The sequence below is a fragment of the Anas platyrhynchos genome, chromosome 15 (genome assembly GCF_047663525.1).
Source record: "Anas platyrhynchos isolate ZD024472 breed Pekin duck chromosome 15, IASCAAS_PekinDuck_T2T, whole genome shotgun sequence".
NCBI lineage: Eukaryota > Metazoa > Chordata > Aves > Anseriformes > Anatidae > Anas > Anas platyrhynchos.
Window position 1 is genome coordinate 6563576 of NC_092601.1, and position 24454 is coordinate 6588029.

At 41.7% G+C, this 24454-nt stretch overlaps 1 long non-coding RNA gene across 1 annotated transcript in view; it reads left to right on the forward strand.

Moving 5' to 3' along the window:
• Positions 1 to 2775: 2775 nt before the first annotated feature.
• Positions 2776 to 24454, forward strand: part of LOC119718454 (uncharacterized) — a 45368-nt gene continuing 23689 nt past the window's right edge. Inside the window, exon 1 of the long non-coding RNA XR_005269589.2 lies at positions 2776 to 2908. This is a non-coding gene — a long non-coding RNA (uncharacterized lncRNA). The remainder of the gene's footprint in view (positions 2909 to 24454) is intronic.

Sequence of the window (24454 nt, forward strand, 5' to 3'; positions counted from 1 at the left end):
AACTTCCATCTCTGTTAATTACATGGGGAACACCTTATTTAGTCAACATTTGCAAAGTAAACTAATATATCACAAAAACATTTTGGCTTCCCTATGGGTTAAAAATATTCCTACAGAAGCATACCAGCAACAAGGAAGTCCGTGCCACACACGATGTCTCAGCACACTGCTCAACTAGAGATGATAAATAAGAACGTGTAAACCCACACTGACTGCAGAAGGTTTTGTATTTGGCCATACCCAAATGGAGCTCAGCCCAACCTGCCATGGCAGATGAACGATCCTCAGAGACTATTGGGTATCAGAAGGTCAGGTTTCTTTTAGATCTGGACATCCTAATTTAATTCTGGCTAATGCCTGATGCATGAATAATTCATTATTATTTCTCAGTTTGGAGCTAAACTTCTCAGAGAATTTAGTAAGTGTGAATGTTGCTGCAGTAAACATATGCCGATAATTTTTTTAGAAGCTAGAAAATGAGGTTACTCCCAAAAAAGTGGGTAAAATAATTAAAATGTAAATTGAAATAAATTATTCACACTACTAAATTTAAATAAATGACTCAAACACCTAAACTCAATTAAGGCTTGTTGTTAGTTAGAGTACTCAGTATTGTATAGCAGATGTACAAATCCAAGAACTGGCACCAAAAAAGTGTTCAATGTGCATGAATGTTTTATAGGTAACAGAGCATATACCCTAAGGGCCTTAAATATTACATTAAATTATACATTTCTAATAAAGAAAATATAAATGAATATGGAACAAATGTCGACTTTCAGCTTAAAACACCAAATACTTCTTTTAGGAGCAAGCTTTACCATTGCATAACAGTTGCAATATTATCTTGTTTAATGGCTTAAACACTGTTGTCAGCTAAATAGCTGTGTGTGTATGTACGAAAAGGCGTAAGTGCCACTGGCAACTGTTGTGTAGTGTTATGGAAACCATTCTAAAATAAGACCACATTTACTGTCACTTCAAACTCTTCTAAAATTTTAATAGAAATAACATATTCAGCAGAGGAGACTTACTAATTTTCTGTAACTCTTTTCTTTCTCTCTCTCCTTCTTTCCTTTCTTCATTTTATGGCTCACTTGCAATCACAAAAGCAAACTATAGTTAAAACCTGTGTATCGGGAGGGAGTATTCCTAGCTCCGCAGTAGATGTCTTGTGTGAGAAGCAGGACTAGGGGGAGGAATCTGGCAAGCGTTCAATGTATTTTCTTTGCCATGGTTTTATAAAATACATACTGCACCTTGAAGGCTAATGTATATATAGTATTTAGGCCCACGGTCTAAAGCTTCAAAATAGTACAAATTTTTTGTTCCATTTGTGGATGAAGAGGGGAAAGATCTGCTATTAGGACACTTTGTTAATGTGTTTGGCATACCATGCTGTCATATTTGGATGAGCAGCCCAACTTCAGCCCTGATGAGGGCCGGGAAGCTCAGCTGAGAGAAGCGAGCAGGCTGCTAGTGCATGCTCAGCTCCAACAGCTGCCACGTCCTGTGAGCACAGAGGTTGCTCACGAAGCTGGGCCATGCTCTGGGTCGGGGCAGGTTTAAAGATGCCTGGAGCCACAGCACACTGGGATTTGAGCACAGCAGCACTGCTTCGTGGTTGGTTGCATCACTTGAGCACCTTGCCTTTGCTCAGTTTTGTTGCTGTTGACAGGTAAAGATGTGTACAGAAACCCAAGCATGTTCAGAGGCAGGGGAGATACACTGGGAGAGAGCTTCTGAAAGTCTTTTTTTTTTTTTTTTCCAGAATCATTTGAAGTTAAGATGTAAGCTAGTTTGGGGCCTCTGCAAAGCAGCCTAACAGATATTGAACTCAGCTCTAATTGCTTCTGTTAACCACCTAGTGAAGCCATTGCACATTAACCGTTTTCAATTACGACAGCTATGAGAAAAGATCCACATACAAATGCAAGTGAGTAAAACAGTGTGCAGACATTTTAGTCCAGGGAACCAAACTAAATTGGGTTATTGTTCTGAGAACATCACATTGGGCTCTAAGGAGAGGGAGCAGTGGGGAATATCGGCTTGTTCTCTTCCTTGGCTGAAACAACAGGAAGCCTGAATCTGCTCCACACAGACAAATATTTCGAGCAGCACACTCTCTCAACCAACAGCATCCCAACAGGAGTGCTGCAGAGAAACTTGCAAAATGCAGTCTGCTAAGAAGCCGAGTTTGATCCTTCACCTCCAGCATTAGCAAAGGTCTGCAGTCAGCCCACCACAGAGTTCAGTGGGGATAGGCTGCCCTGGATGCCAGGCAGCTTTGGAGCAGGGGCCATGGTTTCTGAAGGATCCGTAGAATCATACAACCATAGAATGGTTCAGATTGGAAGGACATTCAAAGGTCTCCAGTTCCAGCCTCCCTGCTACTAGATCAGGTTGCCCAAACCCCATCTAGCCTGACCTTGGGCACTGCCTGGGTTGGGGCACCCACAGCTCCTCTGGGCAGTCTGGGCCAGGGCCTCACAGCCCTCGCTGTGAAACATTCCTTCCTTAAGTCTCAAGGAAGAGATAACTTTCTAAGTCCTACAGACCCCATCAGGCAGGCAACAAGAAGAGGGTTAATGCTCCTCTTCTCTTGGCAGAGAGCACCTCACAGCTGCCTGCCCTCATTTCAGAGATTGCCAGGGAACCCAGCCACAGGGGAAGGAGGAGGAAGGGGAGGCTGTGCCTTGGCCCAGCTGGAGTGAGTTGCTGTGCCCCAAGGGAGCTATAAAGCTCCTCTGGTGAGGCTGGCACTTCTCCTGGTTTAGCTCTGCAGCCAGAGCTTTTCTCTGAGAAAGATGATGAACCTTTACGGGAAAAGAAGGCTTCAGTGTCAAGAGTGAATGATTTTGTTTTATGAGTGGTTTTTGTTCATCTTTGTTCTGCCCTTGGCTAAAGGGTAAGTTCTTTCAACCAGTCTTGTCTTGTTTTTTGATGTATGAGTGGTAATAATTCAATTAATATTGCTCTATGTAAGCAAAGTGAAATCTGAACCAGTACAGGATATACTGGGCTTTTAGAAGGTTGGCTTTATAAGGCCAAAAACCATCTCGAGCAATATCAATTGGAAGAAGCAAATAAGGCAGAAAACATGAGAGCTTTATAAAAACTCCTTAAGAATACCATATTTTAACACGAGAAAGAAGGCTGTATCAGTGTAGAAACACAACAGAATAAGCTCAGCACAATAAATCAAAAACCTTGGAAGCAGGAAGGAAGTGAATGGAGTTATAAAAATAAGTCCTGCAGATAAGGATGAAAATGACAAAGCTTGATATTAAGAGAGAACAGAAATTGTAGAAAACCAACAGAAAAAAATATATATATATTAATAATTGAAAGGTTTTAGCAAAATATTTCTGGAGTTAAAAAAAAAAAATCTAGAAAGAGACCACAAGGTCTGTTCACAAATAGAAACAGTAGATACTTCTTTTTTTCAATGCAGAAGAATCTAGTAAAGATGTCTGTTCTGTAGTGGCGGTAAAGGATGATGTATTTGTTGTATAATGATGGTAATATACTTTCTATTCCTACTGTAACTAAAGAGGATATTAATCAACAGCTACTGTAGTTAGACATACTTAAATCAGAAGTTCTGGGTAATTTGCATTGAGGAATTTTAAAGCAGCTGGCCGAGGAGCTTTTTTGGCAGCTAATATTGATTTTTCAGTAACCCATAGATAAGGGAGAATTCCAGAAAGTTGAAAGACTGCTAGTTCCTTGTTATCTTATTAAAAAGTTTGGGAAAGATGGCTGAGACAACAGAGGTTGTCAAACTGACTTCAATATGGGAAAACCATAGAAAAACTTATTTAATTTAATTAAAATAGACTGGAGGCTGCATTCTATAGTTAATGCTAATCAGCAAAGACTTTATGGAAAATAATTCTCGAACTAACTTGAAAATTCTTTGATTTTAAGTGTAATTGACATAAGAAAAGCATTTAGTAAATATAAATGACAAAATAAAACTATGACCTTCAAAAGATTAAAAGAAAATATTAGGTGTAGTAATAGGTCTAACAGGATAAATTATACCTTGGCTATAGAGGAAGTATCTAGAAAAAGGGAAGAATCTCCGTTGAACAAGGAAATCTATAGTAGAACCCAAGTTGCATACATTCCAGTTTGGTATTTCAAGTTGCTAACAGGGAATCTTCCTAAGCAGAGGAATAATGTAATGATGGTTGGGATAGTTTTCATCACTAGAAATCTTTATATTAAAGATGGTTATTTTTCTAACTGAGGCTGTAGTTCCACTATCACCACTGGAAGGTAATAAAGCAGACAAAATGTTTCAAGTCCAGCAGGAACTGCAGTTTGCCCCTGTGACTCCAGTTTCTCAGCTGGGATACATGTATATGGCACTTGAGGATCCTCACCCTCCCCTTGCTTTCTATTCTTCTAATTGATTTTTTTTTTTTTTAGCATGTGGCATTGACTCTTGCAATAGTATCCTGAAAAGTTTATTATGTACTAAAAGATTCAGTCTTTTAGCTGAACCAAATTTACAGTAGCAGTATGTTGGGTGTCATGGGCAACCTAATGTAACTAGAGTGTTCCGAGCTTTGTGAGTGATGCTTCACTTGGCTTGAGTGTTTTTATTTGAACTCAAATAGATCTTGCTTGCTTTACTTCAAAGAACAGTAGAAGCAGAAATGACTAATTTCACAACTCATGCAGAAGCTCCTCATACCAGCTCCTAGAAATTAATATTCTTCAATGCTAGGAGATAAAAACTTCAGCCAGCCATATAAAATCAAACTTCTTTCCCAGATGAATTTCACAGTCTCAGTCTGTGACTCATAAGTAGTAAACAGATGCTGAGCATATGAGCTTTAGGGACAAATCAACTGACCTTTAATGATTCTTTAAGTCCTTTCCTCATTTTCCATCAATAGCATATTTATTGATTACAGAGCTGGCTGGTACTGAATTCTTCTAGAGAAATTCAGTATCCAAAAAGCTATGAAAAATCTTTAAAGTGCATAGCTTCATTCTGTGGTCTGTTGTCATCAAAAGTGAACCTCTCAAACTGCACTTTGCTGACTTAAAACGAGTTTCTTCCCTTGACTGTAATGTCCTGGTACTGCTGATCTGGCTTCAAAGGTAAAACTTCCCTTCATTTTAAACCTATAGGTGGGCGGGTGACTCAATGTGACTCCCCAAACTCATATCACTTTTAGGTAACTAGGATGCACCAATTCTTCAGGAAACTTCACTGGAGATTAAGCTATGAATTATCACAGAATCACAGAATTTCTAGGTTGGAAGAGACCTCAAGATCATCGAGTCCAACCTCTCTTATGTTATGTGCGATCTGCATTGGCTTCCAGTGAAGGTAGATGCTTAAAGACGGAATAAGGAGTGAGAAAGATCTATACTTTTTTCCTTCAATTACTTGGCCATTTGCATGCATATGTGGTGTATAGTGTTGTACCATTATTGCAAAGAGTTGGTTGGTACTCACAAAGTAGTTTGAGGGTCCTCCAGCAGTGATCACTGTCTGAGGAACAAGCTGAGAAGCAGTTGCAAATGAAATCAAAAAACTGCTGACCATGACCTGTCATGCCAAGGCACTACATATCATATTGGTGGGTAAATACTATGAGAGGCAATTATACAACACACTTGTGTTGCAATGTTTATTGAAAACAGGACAGTGAAAATCTGGAAAGCTGATTGCCAAGCAGGCCCCATCACTGGTTTTCTGGAGGTGGGAGCAAGTCTTGTTTGTTTGCCTCTGTTGGATGTAGTGACTGACTTACTGATGTCTGTAAAGTTCTTTAATATTTTTGGGTAGTTTTCATATCATTGTGCTGGTAGCAAAGGGATCTGAGTCTCTAAATCTGCATGGAAGTACGTGTATGCCTTTTTACGTCTCCGTGCATACATAAAAGCACACTGCATAAAGTCAGCAACATGCATCTTTACATGTATGATTACATTGTTTGAACACTCACATTCTCTTTTTATTTGAAGTATTTAGGTAAGAAAAACCTGTATATGTGGCATACAATTCATATACAGTTACTGCTGAAAAACCATACACAGTGCATAGGGTACCTCGTCGCACACCATGTTCAGTCAATGTATATTGAAGTCTGCCTCTTCCACTAATGCTTAAACTCCATTGCCTGATGATGTATTGCGATAGTACATCACTGGAGTGATGACGATCTGATGGTATATTACCATCATTTATTACTAGAATATCATCACTGGCATATTATTGCAATGTATCACCGCAGCAGCCAGCAGGAATATAGCTGCAAGAGAGAGTTGAGTTAAATGTTTTATTAATTCCTAAGTGATAGCTGTAGAATTAGTATGACAGAGAATCGGCATATATCCCCCTTCCCTCTCATTCACATACATGCAAGATAGATTGATACCTTCTGTTCAATGCTTTTAGCATAGCCTTCTATTTTCCAGGTGTGAATCAGTTCCTTGCTGAAATTCTAGATTAGGACCCCCCATTTTAAGCATAGTTAGCAATTGTGAAATACTGAGAACCAAAAGAAAATGGAAATTTGATCTTGATTGTCTTGTGTTATCATCATTTCTATCATATATTTTAGGATGATTTTTTGTGGCCCTAACTGGGATTTTTTCTATTCTCCATGGCATTTTGTAGAGACTTACAGAGTGGGCACGCTGTTAAAGTATGGTGCTCGTAACTTTTTTCCTCTGCATGTGCATCTTAAAATTTAGTATCTCAATTGGTTGGATCTGCCAAAAATAAAGCATAAAACCCAGTAGCTATCCCTGCAACTCAATCCTTCAAATTAGCAAAATAATATCAGATGTTTAAACATCTTCATGAAAACTGAAGGTGCTTTCTCCTGTCAATGTTAATTCTGCCTATGTCATCCTGCTTTGCACAAAGCAAAAGTATACTTACATTACAGTCTCACATCTATTGCCTGGAGGAATTCTGAAAATTCTCCTGCAAATGTCCTTTGGATTTATCTCATTGTACTGCCAGAAAATAGTGTTTGCTATAAGCCTTATATAGAGCAACTTGTGCAAAGCCATCTTGGCATCAGTCTGTCTGATTCAGTCAGTACTGTTCTAGCTAGCGATAAGGCTCCTACCTGCATCCCACCAGGTTCAGATGGGGATATTGAGTAACTGCACTTAGTTCAAGCTACTCACTGGAGGATTGCATTAATCATATCTCTGTTACTTCTGGCCATTGTCTGTCAGTACATAAATATCTTCATCTTTATTAGCATTATGTATTTTTAGGCTTAAAAAAAGGCTCTCCAATAGACTGCTTCAAATTTCCATAGTTCATGTCTGATATGTTATAGTAGAACCAATATTAGGAATGAAATTGGGAGCTAGGGCTGCTGTGTACTTAAACATACTGAGCTAGTTTCAAGTTTCTGCATCAGCAGAGTCAGCTAGTCGGCTTGCTTGACTGTGAGTGTTGGAGATGGAACAGGCAGCCTCGGGCAGGAGCCCCCTCAGCGGCTGATAAGATGCAATACCAAGCTAGAGGTAGGCTCTGACAACACAGCCCCTTCTCTGGAATTGACTTTGGCTAAAGGTAGCACTGCGGTAATAGGAATAATCCATAAACTTCAGAAGATCCCAAATAACAGAGAAAACTGCTGGTTTTTTTCTCCTCAAAGCCTCAGTGCAAGACTCAGAAAAAATGAGTTAGAAAATGAAGGAGGGTTCCAAATGCGACTGATTAGAATTTAAAGAAACTAAATTTAAAAAAAAAAAAAAAAGACAATTTGTACACTGCTACCATCTAGTGAATTAAAAGAAAACAAGATCTTCCTCCACAGTAGGATGAACTATATGTAAGGTGTGAACCTTCACCACTGAAGTCACTGGGACTTCTGCCATTGACTTTACTTGGAAGAAACCTTAATGGAACAAGTCATGTTAAATATCAGGCATCTGAATTTCAAGTGCAATTAGAGAAAGTATCAAAGACTGTTACATATATTTGTGATCTAGATAATTGCCATAATTTGTCCAGGATAACATTGAACCAAAGGAATCATTAGTAATTACTGCTTTAAGGCAGTACAGATGGGTTCAACAGGATGAAAAGGCACACTTTAAGACTGGAATCAAGGGAAGCTTTTTCATGGATACTGCATTTTCTGTCTTAAATTAATTTAAACCTTAGGAAAGGTATTTCAACAGCAGCTTTGGAAACCTCATCTCTGTATTTATACAAAACTTCTCCATAGTGTTTGGGCAGCTTGCCTTCTTGTTCTTAGTGGTGTTTCCCTAAAGCGGAAAGGAGCAAGTTACTCCCCTTCAGTCTTTAGTTTTTAATTAGACAAGCATGTGCCAGCTCATCTCACAAGCCTGTCACACTGAAATGTCTGTGCTAACATCCAGTGTTGTTAAAATCCACATTGATTTTGACACTTCCTCTTGCAGAGTCAGCATTTTCCTTACCTCCCTAAGGCACACTTTCATTTGACATGTGAATCAAGGTACAAAGTGCTGTGATTAAATGATCTGTACTATCTTTGCAGTCTTTCATCCTTCCTTCCCCATCCCATGCCAGGAGAAATTCTTACCAAAATGATCTGCGGATTAGGTGTGAATCCAGATGATTTATGCCAGTGTTCGGCTGCCCAGAGACTTCGAGCAAGGTATTTGGAGGTGCTAAATGTAATGACTACACACAGAAAGGAGTGGCAGAAGAAGGTTTTTCAGCAGTTGTGAAAATGAAGTCATCAGTGCCACTGTGATTCCTATTACCTACCTGTAAGCATAGCTAAGAATAATGTTAAGGATCTTAATTACCTGATATTAACAATACAAATGCATTTCTAAGCAATCATGCTTTAATCACTTTCACAATGTTTGTCATCATTAGTCTTATATTATAGTTTAGCAAAGACTTTAAGTGTATTCATAACTCAGAGCACCAATGTTTTACCCTTTATTTCTCAACACATTATTTGAGGCTGGGCCTAGAATCTGATCTCACAACAAAGTCCTGCTTTTCCCAGATTCTGCCATGGTTATCTGGAGCTTGAGCATGATCAGAAGAAAATCTTTCTAATCATTAAGAACTCCTGGTTAGATTCCTCTCTTTTTTGTTTGCAATTGAAATTTATGTTAAAGCTAGTTGCAAAACAGCTTTACCAAACCTTCTTCAAAGCAGTTTTCTGTCACAAAATATTGTTCTAATACTAATGAAGTATTCTGTAAGTTTGATATTTTAGAAAAATCACAATTTATATACCATAAAAATTATGCATTGGAGGAAAAGAGCTTTAACATTTTGTCAATGTTTCTTTCATTTTGAAAATAGACTCTTGACTAGTTAGAGAACACAATATTAAATGCAAAATCAAGCCTTTGCTTTTCTCTTTATGATGTAGGTTTTCATAATATTGGGGTCTTTTCAAAAACCTAATTTTGATATCTTAAAATCTGCTGGGAAATCATTGTGTACAGTCTTCCTTGCGCAGTCCTTCCAACTTCCCTAAAAATCCTCTTTGTAAGATCTGTTTTAAACTCGCTAAATACACGCTCGCAGGAGCTGATGAAACATTTCACTGCAGCACTGGGTTGCTGGCTGCTCCCTCCCGAGCCTCCTGTAGTGGCTCCCCCATAATCAGTTTAACTTGTACTTCGTGTTGCTACATAAAGCATTATTTTTCCTTTCTTCAGGGCAAATGGATGGGATCTGTACAGCAAGAGATTTTGAAATGCATCTTAACTTCCAGATCAGCCTTTGAGAAATTAATTTCCACTTAGTTTTTGGAGTTGTTCCAACTCATCCTCACGAGTGAAATATGGGCATCAGAAGGTGGAACAGAAAATACAAAGCTAATGATCTGGTTCATGTTAGTTAGTTCTCTCTTAATCCTTTGAAAGATTGCATTTCCCGTCTCTGGATTTCCTTTCACTGATGGTTTTTAAAAGAAACAAGACAATATTTGCCATACATTATATATCAAGATTAAGTCAAGAAGCAAAGATGATCTATTCACCATCCCTATAAGCCTCTCGTAATTAGGTCTACCCACTTTCAAGGACAGGACTCTTATCTTGAAGAATAAAAACTCCCACTGAAATTTAAACTGTTTCTCAGAGTAAACTTAGAAAGGACAAAGGGACCTGATCTTCACCACTTGTCCACCCATTGTTTTTACTGGTCTGAGATTTGTGAGTACACAAGTACTACAGACCTGAGGGCACTTTGCTCCTGGAAAAGGGTCACCGCTTCTTCCCAGCCAGCCTTGCACCACAGCTTCCTTCAGTTTGGATGTCCCCTGGCATACAGTAGGGGCCACGTTTTATTTTCTATACTTCAAGCTTCTTAACTGCTGTAAGCTTTTTTTTTCTTTTTTTTTTGGGGGTGGGGGGGGGAGATCCCTCAGGAAGAGGAGGCAGGACTCTGTGCTCTCCTCTTCTGCAGTGTTTAGTGGAATTTGCATCATGACAAGGCACAGCACAGCAAGCTGGCAGCTGGTCTTGTACTTAACCATGTCTTGGGAGGGCTGCGTTTCTGTCGTTAGTGGGGTTAAAAGCAGTGATGCCACATCTGTTAGAAACATAGAATGGCTTTGGGTTGGAAGGGACCTCAGAAATCATCTAGCTCCAACCCCCGCCTACACAGGGATGCCACTCACCAGATCAGGTTGCTCAGGGCCTCATCTAACCTGGCCTTGAACATCTCCAGGGATGGGGCATCCACAACCTCTGGGCAGCCTGGTCCAGTGCCTCACCACCCTCTAAGTGAAGACTTTCCTCCTAATCTCTAGTCTAAATCTCCCTCTTTTAGTTTAAAACCATTCCCCCTTGTCCTGTCATTATCTGATTGAGCAAAGAGTTATTCTCCATCTATTTTATAGATCTTTAATAACTGAAAGGCCGCAATGACGTCACTCCAGAGCCTTCTCTTTGTACGCTGTTAGGAAGTGAAACCATTGTGGTGTGGCTTAGTGGCCCACCAGTTAGATCAAGGCTGCAGAAGGCTTCTCTGCAGTCCCCCCATGTTTCCCCTAGTGGCTTAAGAGATCTTGGCCCAGGAGCGGAGTGTTTTCCTCCTGCCCACAGGCTGCTGCCATGACACACTGGGACAGCAGCTGCCTCCACCTCTGGAACAGAGGGGCTGGCCCTTCTGAGTCCCTGAAGCCCACCTGTGCCTGCTGCTCTGCCTTCACCCTCCTGCTTGCTCTGCCCAGCACCATCAGGGTGTGCGTAGGACAGCAGCTGGGTGCTCAGCACTGCTGCTGCCTGTGCTCCAGTACAAACCCAGGCCTGGCTGCTAGCGCTAGCAAGTCTGAACTACCCTGGTGGGCTGGCCAGAGCTGGTTTTGATGGGTAGCTTAGAAAAACATTCAGGAGAATGTTCTGGATGAAAAAGGAATGAAAATGAAAGTATTATCAAGTCTTTCTCTTTGTGTCCCCAAAGGTCCTCTTTGTCCAGGCAGCTCCATCAACAGCAACACAACAATATTGTGCTGCAGCAGTATTACTGATATGCAAAGGAAATGAACGATATTTGTTTGTCTTGAAATGAATGGTAGCAAGGTTTGCTGTTTACCCCCAAATATTGGGGGGGGATATTTGCATGAAACTGTCACAGACATATTTTTCCTCTCATATTTACAGTACTAGAGAATGTTTCAAAGATCCATCCTCTTAAAGAAGCATAATCCTATCAGTTAGATAAAGAAGGGTAAATTTGAAGAGACAGTTTATTTAATTTTGTTCCAATAGAATTGCAAGCATTTCATTTTGTCCTACTATTTCAAGTGTTGGGCTGCAAAATTTAGTCCAGCTTCCAGTACTGGTACTTAGAGGCTGTAAAGAGAAGAAAACATATGTGTTTATTTCCAAACAGCAAGGAAGATGGCTTTTAAAATGGATGAAAGTTTCCTGAAAACAGCTAATTTCAGTCTTCGTTACTGGCAATCAAGCTTTAGCATGGAGAGATGTTCATAATTCCTCACAAAAAAGGTAGCTTGTGTTAAGATTTTCAGAATTTCTCATTTTTCTCCTGATTCCCCCCTCCCCCATTAGATTATGCAGCTGATGGGGCTCTTTGGCTATAAAATAAGACATTAAAGCAGAGAGCCTGTGTTTGTCCTACTTTCTTCACTTTTCTACATTCAATTCCACACTTGATAGCAGGGAAGACAAAAGGAGACATTTTCAATACTCATACCCTAATAACATCCCCCTGGGATTACCTGCAGCTCAATACATCATTCAAAAGCAAAGATTAAAAGTAATAGTCACGTTAATATTATTTTACAATCCACAAACATAAATCCTCATTTGTTATTCATGAGCTTATCACACGCACCTCTTAGGAGCAAAATACTGCAGCATGTGCAGAAAATGGTAACACAAAGCAAACAGTGAAGGAGATGTAGACAACTTTATAGCTTATTTAAGGTAAAGATATTGCAGGTATGTTTGCTAACAGAGAAGTGCTCCTGCTTGGCTGTGATGATGCATCACGCAGTACTATTCATTATCTCCCAAGTCATTACTTAGCCAGATCTCAGTCCTTAAGTGCTCCCATCATAAATGTGTTGCTTTTTTTGTGATGGGTGCTTGCAGAAATTTCTTTGAAAGGAGTCTGAGGGGCTGGAGGGCACCTTGAAATCCCCCTTCATTTGGGATGACAGACCGAAATCATGCAATGAATGAGATGATAGACCTCATTTCTCAAGGAAGCTCAGAGCTACCACTCTTTTTGGCCTAGCATCTATCAGGATGTTTCTGCTTTCTACATAGAAATAAGCTGCTGACCTTGAGCACTATAGGATTCCTGGGTTTGTACCATGCTGCTTTCTGCACACCAAGCTGTGCACAGAAACCTTGGAATGAGGCCAGTGCAACACCAAGAGGCCAGTGTGAATTCAGAACCACTTCTTATTTCACAAGCGATCTCCTCCAGATGCTAAGTCATCACTTTACTGCCCCAAATCTGACCACTCTGAGCTCTGAAACAAAAGCAAAGCAAGCAACACTCCATATGTGATGTCCACAGAGTGCTTTGGTGCTGCAGCCATGTGAGTTTGAACCTAAATGAGAACCCCAGCTAAGCAAACGTGTACAACCCTCCCTATGGTGGTTACTGTAGAAACAGAAAGGAAACTTTTACCAATGCTTCTCTCTTATTTCCCAATAAATAGCAGCATCTCCCCTAGAAACTATATTGATCTGGAGTGGTTCAAATAACTACTATTATAGAAGTAGATGAACTCTCCTCTGATAGACCTGTCAGACTCCCTGCTGATGAGAAGACTTCCATGCAATCCATATCCACAATTGCTTTGGAAGTAGAGGACTGGTTTTCCCTCCCTTTTCCCCCTCCAGCTATATCCCTATAGTTTTTTGCTTTCCTACGTCTATTCTTTTTTAAGCTGATACTTGTTTTCAGAAACTGCTCAAGTTGTGACAGAAACTTCTGAGCTATCCCAGTAATTGGCCTGCCTATGAGGGAGGGAGAGGTTGAGAATGACAGTGCAAGGAAGAGAGCCTTGAAAAAATCATGTCTGGGGAAGTTTCTGTCATAAATAGCGTCACATTTTGTGAGTTTTTCATGCATGTGCAGTGCTCTGTATGAGTATTTCCTCTCAACTCAAAATCTTCTCATGTACTCATAGATACAGGGTTTGATTTTATATATTAACCCTATTACATAGTTCTTTTGTGTTTCTGTATCTATTGCAAACCATTTTCTCCATCTAAGTGGAGAAGGCATAAAATACACAGCTCATTTCATTGGAGTGTTAATAGTTTGCTGATGCAGACTCAGACACTGAGGAGTTAATCTAAGCAATCAGAATATCAGCACTTCACTGGAACTGCCAATGTACCTAATGTTCATCATGTACTGAAGTGTTTTATTGTATAATGATTTAAACAAAAAATGGTGTAGGCCAGATCCTCAGCTGTTACACGGTTGCATTGATTTCACTGGAACAACATGGCTTTATGGAGCACAGACTCTGGCCTGCAGTGTAGCTGTCCTGAGCGCAGACAATTTGACCCTTGCATACCTCCTCAAAATCACTAATTGGAAGCTGTTTCATAACTTTCTTGACAGATGGGCAGCACAGTCCGCTGCCTGATTTCCTGATGCTCAAGGAATGACCTGACTGAGCCAGCAAAGTTCTTAATATTTCACCACCTTGACATCCAGGGAGAGATGCAGGAATCTAGTTTGTAAATGTGTTTTTCTTTCTTAACTGTTTAATGAACAAGATGGAAAAAGTGGTGCTTATGCTCTCCTTTTGTTGTAGTGGTAGGGATGAAGGAGCAGGCCTGATAGCATGCGGTTTGAACACTGCTTACAGAGCTGTCAGCCTTCCCAACTTCTTGTTCTGCCCACCTTCAAGTGACCTGAGGCTGTGCAGGAGGACAGAGCGACCTGCCAGGCTGCACCGCAGCCGTCACCACACCAAGTGATCACCTGAACCTTCCTGTAGCAACAGCCAGGATGTCACCTGTGTGTACAGGGAACAAAAGGCATACACACCTGGATGCTGTTAGCTCTTTAGTTGTTCTCAACTGGTTTGGGAAGCTGGGTGAGGAGTGGAAATTTATTAGATTGCAAGGGAGCTAGATACACTGACCCTTCAGTTTCAAACTTTGTAATATGGAGTTGGTCAAGGGGGAGGTTATAACCATGTTTTGACAAAAGGGCTTTGAAAGTCTTCATATGCTAACCATCTGCTAAGCTCCCTGCTTAAATTCTTAAACTGTTAGCAGTGTTTCTGGCATTGGTGTTTCTCTATTCACCTTCTAGATAATTTCATTCACTGCCAGAGTGAGGTGTAAAGAAGGAGCTATGTGAAGGCTTCTCATATCTAGACACATCCCAGTTTGAAGCTGACTATTCCAGGAGTAAAACCAAGTGCTCACTTCCAACTTCTTTTCCTGCAATATAATAAACCTCCCTTTTCCACATTTGTGTCTTGCAATGTAAAAAAAAAAATGTTGGTAGTGGTCAGATATTGGAGCCCATCCCTCTCTAAGAAAGAGAATTTTTAGAATAGAAATTAGCGCTTTCAGACACCAGTAAGAACCAGCAGGTACCTCTCTGAGTTTTTTGGTCTTGTTTAAAGTGACATCTGCCTGCAAATTTTCAGGTGCCTGGAAAACTAAAATAGCTCTGCTGGGAATGAATTCATAGCCCACAGACATGTGAGGCAAAGCTAAATTTTAAAGCAAATACATCACCTAGCACTGCAGTTCATCATACGGGTTCCCATATGTGCAATAAACCTCTCCCATCTGCACCTGTCGATACAGCCCTTCAACTTTCTCCAAGGAGGGAACTCACAATTAAGATTGACCCTGGTGCAAACACTTTGGTATTATAAAGTACTCAATCCATTCAGCAGGAAAACTGCTGATTCTGTCTCTCAAATGTAGAATGCACAGGCTAGTATTAATCTTTTTAGGAACTAATTACTCCAGAAAGTAAGAACTTCTTAGCCTGTGGGTGGCAATGCACTTTATTTTTTCTTTCATCTGAAAGATGCTTTGTCTCTGTGTTTGGTACTTGATTGCTTTTAAGGGAAGATTGAAAGATGCAGTGTTTATACTGGATGTGCTGAAGGATGGAGGGGAGTGTTACTAATGCAGTCTGACTCGGCAGCTGTTCATGAAGTGTTGGGAGAACTGTATTTAACTTCAGAGAGAGAAAGCTAGTGGTCTTGTTCACAAGCTTGGAAGGAGGGCTTGGGATCATACTTATGCCACCAGCCTAGCTGGGAATCCAGCCATCAGATTCATTCAGTCAACTCAGAGCTGAGCTGTGTGACAACACAGAGCAATAGGAGATACAGAGAAAAGACAGCGTTGTTCACTTCTATTGTTAAATACATCAGTTACTGAGCTAGAATCATGCTGAGATTACATCTCTATCCCCCAGCACTCACAGCTGCCCCAGGGCTGGAGGGACCCCAGTACTGCTGGAGTGAATGTTGCTTCCCCTGGAAGCGAGTGCATGGCTCCATCTGGCAGGGAGGGATGCAGTCCTGTTGGGAGCATCCCAACAGGAGCCTCACAGGTGTTACAGGGAGCAAGACACGAAGGTGATAGGGCTCAGGAGGTGCAAAGCTAAAGAGAAAGAACATGAATAGAGATGGGGAGCAAGCTCTGAAAACAGAAGAGCTGCAGGGGATAAGAAGAGAGAAACTGCCTCTAGAAAGACCCGAATTAATAAACACTGATGGTGGCCACAACAGAATAGCTAGGCAATCATGTTATAACCTGCCTGATTCTACTTTCGTAGGGTTTTCAATACTCTGACATTTCTTTCATAATGCCAGATCTTGTCCTAACTGTTTGAGATACCTGGGTGAGCAATTTGGAAGTCTGCAGACACTGATGTCAGGGTAGTGCCCTCCACAGAAAGCACGAGGAAGCACAACTTAGCTTGCCTTGTTCAGTCTGAGCGCACAGGCAGGCAAATGGAAGGTATTTTTCCTGAAGGATGCTCAGTGCACCCATCCCCAGACAAATAAAGTTCTTATGCACTTGCTCAACATTAACTCCAATGAGTCTATTCACATGCTTAAATTTAAGTCTGTACATAAGCATTGTTCTAGACTGAACACTGTAGTGCACATCCCATGTCAAATCAATTTTTTACTATACAATTTGCCCCTCCATTTTGTGCATATTAAAAAAAAAAACAACTTCAATTCTCATGTCTTTTTATGTTTTTCTATATCTACCCTGTAAGATGCTCTGAGATCCCCATATAAAATGTTTCGTATGAGTGAGATTTCAGCCTGGTGGTCAAATTCTTTACTCAATCCTTGCCTGTATCAGCGGTCACCCTTACCAGCCAACCATCAGCCTCCCGTGCTGCTGCTTTCTCCAGGGAGCAATGTCTTGCGGGCACGTATGGCATCTCCCCAAAGGGCAGGAGCTGCCAGCAGACACCAACAAGTCAGCAAGGAGCTCCCTGCCCACTGGCAGCGCTGGGGGCTGCTGTGTGGGCAGAATCCAGCAGAACTGTGCTGTTAGGCCAACCAGCTCTTACAATTTTTCATAGACGTTTGATGATTACACAGGAAGGCACGTTGCTATCTAGGACCATGTTTGCCTGATGTTTGATTAGATCACAGAAGGTCTGCAATTCTGTTTCATGAGCAGCAGCAATAAACCAGGGTTTGATTCCAGTCACAATTAACACCCCAAGCTTCAAGCTTCTTGACTGAAACCCCGAATAACTGCCTAGCTGGCTGCATCAGACCTCAAACCCTAGTGTCAGGGAGCAGCAAGAGCAGGGCAGCTCCGTGAGAGAAGCAGCCAGGAAGTTGAGGCAGCGCAGCTCTGCCTGAGCACAACTGGGAGAACCGAGGGCTGGTAGCAGGGCCCGCGAGCAGTCCCTGGCCAGGTGAGGGGCTGAGCCAGGCCTTGCGTCCATGTGGGGAGTCAGGAGCAGCAGCCCACAGGAGCTGGTGCCCTACAGCATAGCTCAGGCCCTGACTGGGCTCTAGGGCCCAAGCTTCAGCAGGTTCTGGGCGCCATGGGTGTGCGTGGAGGCTGCTGCTGAGGCGCTTCGGGGCCTTTGAGGGTTGCTGGCACCCACAGGACCTGGACATCTGGGTGTCTGAGGAGCCACAAATGGTTAAAACAAGGTCTTCAGGCTCTTACTTATCAGGTATGTTGCCATGAAGCAGAGCTGCTGAGGTGTCAGGAATCAGGGGAAGGATTTAAAAGTGTGGCCTTTATTTTGGAAAATCAGGTTATTTTTCAAGCACTGTTTAAATTTTCTTGAATTGGTAATGGCCACAGAAAATCCTTCTTTTATCCCTTTTTCTCTTTCCAACCAGCTTTATCTATGGTCCAAAGGAGGCAAGTGTTACGAGAATCAATATTTATTCTTATCACTTCCCTCTTTACAGACATTGGGATAGAGACTGAATGAGGAGCAGAACCCAGGGCTCCTGTATCCTCCTGCTCATGTCACTCAGTCCCTGCTTACACCCACGTTTCCACAAGTAAGGATCATGTAATGCTATATTTCAGGCAGCAGTTACCTACTGTTGGTTGTTTTCTGAAACTATTATTAGGCGAGAGGTAGCCTTGGATTTTGGGTAAATGTTCGTGTTATTCAGAGTATCATGTTGTCACCCAAACTGAGCTTTTGCTGACTTGGCTTCTGACGTGCTCCATAGTGGGACTGACTGCTGCCTGGTAAACATCTTTGGAGGTGTGATTTTGGTAAAGGACCTATAGGCTAAAGAAAGAAATACAAAGTTCCTGGTTTGTTTTAGTTTTCAAATGTTTTTATTAATTGATGATTCTTTGAAATAGATGAGAATTACTGAATTTTATATGGGAATTTCAGTGCAAATAAGGGACAGGTAGAGATAGTGATTTTGGGTAAATTCAGTTTGGCACCCAGCTTTGTAATTTATTTGATGATGGCCATCACATATGTTATGCATAACTGAGTACACTTGTGTGTGCATGTGTATATAATACATAACTTTTTAGTTTGACAATATTGATTGAAATCCTTTCAGTTTGATGAATGAGTGCATTATGCAGTGAACAGTGAAACTAGCCTTGATGAGTCATTGGCAGGATTTTCCCAACTTTTTGAAGGCATCCTTTCCCATGGGCAAGAAGTCAGAAATGTCCTCCCAGCATGTCTGCTCGAGCTGAGTTTTTGACTGTGACAAGACAAGCCCAGATATTACTTCAAGCCTGTCAATTCCTCCCACCTCTTCAAATCCCTCTACACATAGCCTAATATACACATGGAGGATCAAGGGATGGAAAGTCTCTCAGGGTTCATTTGGATTTGCAATGCAGCTCTTTCATGTTAATTTTCCTTTTCCTTTTTCTTCACCTCAATTCACTCTGACGTCTTGCCACAATATTGTCAGTCTCAGAGAAAACAACAAGCCAAAGCAGATGTGCTGAACACATGGTCACCAACAGGAGCAGTTCCCAAGCAAAGTTAGCATGTGAAATCGTTCCAAAACAGGGATGTCTTATCCAAAAAATAATCTGCATCTGCTCCTGTTGTTTGGTGGATTGAAGGAAAAAAAAAAAAAAAAAACTCCATGTCTAAGCTTAGAGTTTGATTTTTTTCCAGCCTTCTGAAGTTAGAAGGGTCATGACAAGCCCTCTGATACCTGTGTAATGAATTTCTCTTTTGTTGAATAACAAGGGCATAACAACTTTTCTAGTGTTTTTTTATAAAGAGTAGAACATTGCAAAGACCCTTTATGTTTTGGTGTTAGAGGTGTTATGATGGGCAACTCCACATTTCTGCAGGTACTCTTAAGAATAAGAAATCAGGCAAAATACTCTAAGAAAGATGTGGTTTTCCCATTAAAAAAAAATGCTACTTTGCTTGTAATATTTTTCTGTTCATCTTCTTTGTTGTATAGAATTTAGCTGAAGCTTGTACTCAGCTGTGAACTCATCCAAAGGCTGTAGTAGATAGAATAGCAATTAAACATTTTTGTTATTTCTGTTTCTTTTGAGATCTGTACTTATTAAAATAGGAGAATGTGAAGGAATTCCTCTGAAGACTGAGACGCATCTGGCAAGCTCTAAAAATAACCTCAGCTTTCCAAGGAGACAGCACAAAAAGTCTTGGATCTGCTGAAGAAAGATGAGCAGGCATCTTTCTAGCTGAATCCTAGCTGAATTTTTAGCTGAAGTTTTGTATCGGATGAGACCATTAGCTGTTCTCTTTGATAGAGGCTGTCAATTCCTGCTCTTGCTGTTTCTGTAGCAGCAACTTCAGTGTTGAAGACTGTTTCTGGAGATTGTTGAGGTCTGCAATATAAATGAAGTAGGCACCGCAAAGCAAAGCCAGAACAGTTAAAGGAATGTGATAACGAAATCCATGCGTGTGCTTGGGAGCAGGAGTGGCCAGGAGGCTCAGATACTCAAAATATTCAGCCTCTGAATTTATGAGGACTTGTCCAACTTTAGCACCCAGAGGGACTCCCCTGTTGCTATGATTTGATTGCCCATACATTCAGATTGAGTATACACCACCTGTTAACATACAGAACAAAACACTTCCACCAAGAGCATTTGGTAAATAAATGACTTGGAAAATATTATTAAGCTCAAAACCAACATTTTACCATGTTTGATTTGCCACCAGATGCTTTGGGACCTGAAGAGATAGGAGAAAAAAAAAAGAAAAAAAAAAAGTCAAACAGTGGCAATGAGAATAAAATAGAGGGAAAAGGCAAGTTTTGTTGTGAAATTATAGACAAACAGACGCAAGGCTCTTATTCTACCCTGGACTATGTTACATACAGTAAACACAGCCTGTTCAATCACTGAGTTAGCACCTCTGTCAGTCTTTGCCACGTACCTTATAAAGAATATCATGCCTCATTCAAGTAGCAAAGAATATATTAAAGTGAAACTGTTCATTGTAGCGCACTGCCCCACATGCTGGGACAGGGTGATGTACAGATAAGAGGCAGTCTCTCCTTTTGAAGACAGCTAATAAGCCTTCAAAGATTGTTTCTTGCTGGGATGACGGATGCCATAAGAGCAGCTGATGTAATGAAGCAGGTGAGACTTTCATCTTTTTGCCCCATTTCTCAAGTTGAGGAGGAGGGACTGTTCGTGTAAACAAGCAGGAACATTCCTCCTAGATAGCTTGAGGTTAGCAAATGTATGGCACTTTCAGTCTTCAGACTTCCTTTATTTAACTGATGAACATTTGCAGGTTCCTTTTGATAGTAACAGGTGTGTGGGGAAAGTTGAGTAAGAAAGGTCAGTAATGTGCCAAAGACCATGGTTAGAAGTGAGCAATGACCGCTGAAAAGAGACAGGAAGGTATTTTTTTGAAGCCAGCTGTCTTCCCAGATCACACTGGCACATTTTCACCTCAAACTGAGTTCCCAGTGGACTCGAAAATGCCATCTCAGGCCAGAGAAGACCTTGGGGAAGGCCATTGTACGTGGTCCAACCATTCTCCTGGAGGCTGGAAAGAGAGGGGGTGCTCTGTAACCTCTACACTTCTAGCACAAGGGCACTCTGCCTTCTCCTGGGAAGTGGTGTTACTTTTTAAGCTGATAGTTCTCTTACTGCTGTCCTCAGTGCTGTCACCTGGTGGTACTGGACAAGTGGGCCAAAGAAGGCTGCCCAGTGGCACGTGTTTCATAGCCAGCTCAGCTGGCTGGGGACACCAGCACTAGTTAAGCTGATATTTTATTCTCTTGTGATATTTTCCTTCTCTTTTTATTACATTTGAACTGAGCTTTATTCCAAATCAGACTGGTGAGTAGATAAGACCTCCTGCAAACACATGACAGCAAAGTGAATGTGGTAAACAAACCCAGGCTACACTGAAACACAGAACGTGCCTGGGGTCCCTGCTGTTTTCCAAGTCATAGTGTACCACACTCAGCGTTGTGGTCCCCAAGACAGATGATGCTAAGAAAGCCAATTTCTTCAGGTACACAAGTTTTAAAGTTATCTAGTGACTTGGGAAGGAGAGATTTTTTTTTTCCTTTTTGCTTTAAAGTGAGTGCACTATGAGGTTATATGACTAGTTGGAATCAATGCAGGTTCTTAATGATGCATGAAATGAAATATTGCTGTCCGGTGCACAGTGACTGTTCGGTGTTCTGCTTTATGATAGATACATCCCGTGCTGATCTGACAGGGGAGGAACGCCCCACACAGCAGCTGCAAGCTCTGCCCCGCACCCCGCTCCGTGCTTGGTGTCAGATGGGTTGCTGTCGTCGGCCGCAGCACACTCTTCTCTAGGCTAATGGAGCTGGCAGCCAGTGAAGTTGCTTTAGCCAAGAGGCAAATAGAAAGCATTTTCCATGTCATGGTTCTTGCTTTGGGGTGAAAAAAAAATCATCGACCTTATGGAATTTCTTAATAGCTACATATTTTATCTGGGACCTGTGCAGCCTGGGCCTGGATTATTTGTACATGGAACTACAGCTTTTTGCCCTTTAATACCTGAGGAAACATTACTAGTTGAAGCTGAATGCAGACGGATTAAAGCACTGCTTGGTCGGGGCCAGTGCATTTGTAGTTCAAATGCTTGCTGAGTTTCTGAAAGTTTTTTCTGTCAGAAGGAAGCAGCAGCATGGAAGGGGTTGAGTTACTACTTACAGAAGATGGAAGGCACATACTTACTTATGAGAGACATATCCTGGAGCAAAGAGCAGGGAAACAGCCTCTGAGTGAATACAAGCTGTCTGTAGGTTTCTGTTGTTTTAAAAACATGTGATGCTCTGTTTGAAATAGTTCCTTCCCTTTCACAAACTGCCAAAAAGGTAATCTGCTGCAGGGCTTCTTACCCAAGCAAAATGACCAGGAAAGGTAAAGTAAAGAGGAATAGGACTGTAGAGCAATAGTGACTACATAGCTGCCTTTCCAAAGGGAAAATGTCCTTCTGGAATTGTGCCCACAAGAGGCATTACACTGAACAGTTTGTTCTGCTTTAGTTGTGCTTGTTTTCTTATGCAGACAAGTGGCATCATCTTTGTCGCTCTTGCAGAGGTGACATTGGTATGAGAGAGAAGAATTAGGGAAAAAATAAATGACAAGGGTATAGGTTTCCCGTCAGTAGAGCCCATCTCCAGTGTATTTTACCCCTCCTTAAAGGGTGGACACAAGGGACAGGGAGACAAGGTTTTAGAGACCCAGTACCAAAACCAGCCCTCTGTTTGATACAGGCTGCTGCCACATTTTAGATTTGTAACCTAAGAAGCCACATGGCTCTGAAACACTGCAGGCAAATCCTAAAATGAAGGTCAGTTCAGACAGAGAAGTGATTGCCCTTTTACCCGTGGCATAATGGGGCAGACTGGGGTCACTGCAGCAGATATCTCTAGCCCGTCCGTTTTCACGCTGATGTCAGAGGCACCAGCTGATTTACAACACCTGCAGCCAGGCAGGATTGGTTCAGTGCTGGAATGAGTACACGTGGGAAAAGCAGTGGTGTGGGGCACTGGCAGCTGCTGCCTTCTACATCGTCTTTCCCAGCTTGGACTGCTTCATCTTATAAACCCTTTGAACAGTACGTAATGCAGCAGCATGTATTTGTGGTGCCTTTCATATTCAATAGTATACACACATTTCCATATTTCTTCTCTTTCTGTTGATAAATAATCTGGATACTCCTTATCCAGGTACAAAGGACAGAGTGAGTTCCATGCTGTGCCTCAGCTTTTCTCCACAACAGCTCTGTCCAAAATAAAAATTTAGCCACAGAAATGACACCAAGAGCTGCTTGTCCAGTATTCCCTCTGTGATTACGCTGAGGAGGAGAAAAGGAGGGGCAGCAAAAACAAGCAGTATGAAAACACGACTAAATAGTAGGAGAGAATAAACCTCTTTACACCAAGACAAGTGGAGAAAGTCAGAAGAGTAGCTGTTAGTGAACTGCAATTTGTTCTTTCCTATCCTTTGCCCAGGGAAGACTGTAGTATTACCATGGTACTCTCCAATGTTTCAGCCTCTGCACTAATTCTCCATGCCTTTCTCCCTCCCCCCATCAACTTCTCCTACACACCAGACGTAAGCTTTATCTTCATCTTTTAAAGCAGCTTGAATTGCCATTTCAGACCCTCCAGATTTATGGTTAAAATTAAAGTTTTGGCAAGCTTCTGTCACCACATTGCCCATTACTGTGGTACAATATAATGTAATTAATGTTTTTATGTTTAAGGAAGAAGAGGCACATATGTTCCTCAGCTGCTGATGAACAGATTTATAGGTAACACATCTGAGTCAGTGCCCATGTTTAGACATTACCCTGACAGATCACTAATCATTTTCTAAAAGCTGTGCACCACTGCCCCGCTTCCCTAGATTTGCAAGCAGGACTGCACTGGGATACCGTAGTGAGATGATAGATTTCAGGTGACACAAGGGGAGGAAGCAAAACATCAGTAAATGTTTCAGCATATCTATCTCTTCATAAGCAGATGTTCTAGCTTAACACGTACCATTAACCCGGAGTACAGTGTGTGCTTTCTTAAAGAGAAATCCAGCCTGCTCAGGGTAGGCAGCTTGGAAAGGCTCCCTTGCCAGCCTGCGTTCTGTCCCCAGAAACTTGAGCCAGAAACTTATTCAAGCAAAACCCTCTCCATGAAAGAGTGGAAGCTGTCTTGCCCTCAGCTTCTCAGGAAGTGTCAGCTTATGGCTTACATGGCCCTGATCCATCTCTTCCTCCCATTCCTGTTTTGATTACACAAAAGAAAGCCAGAAAGAACAGAGGACGTACCCATCCCTCCTGCTGCCTCGGGAGGTCGTTCCAGGTGTCTGCCAGAGCACTGTCCAATATCTTTGCTATGAGACAGAGGCGTGCGTGTCTGTCACAGCTTCCTGAGCATCCCTGCACACCTGTGTTGAGTTGGCCATGATGCATCCCGGGGCTGGGTGGCCATGGCCAGCTGCTGGTCTCCTCCCGGCCGGGCTCTCCCTTGCCTCTCAGCAGGACAGGGGAGAGAGT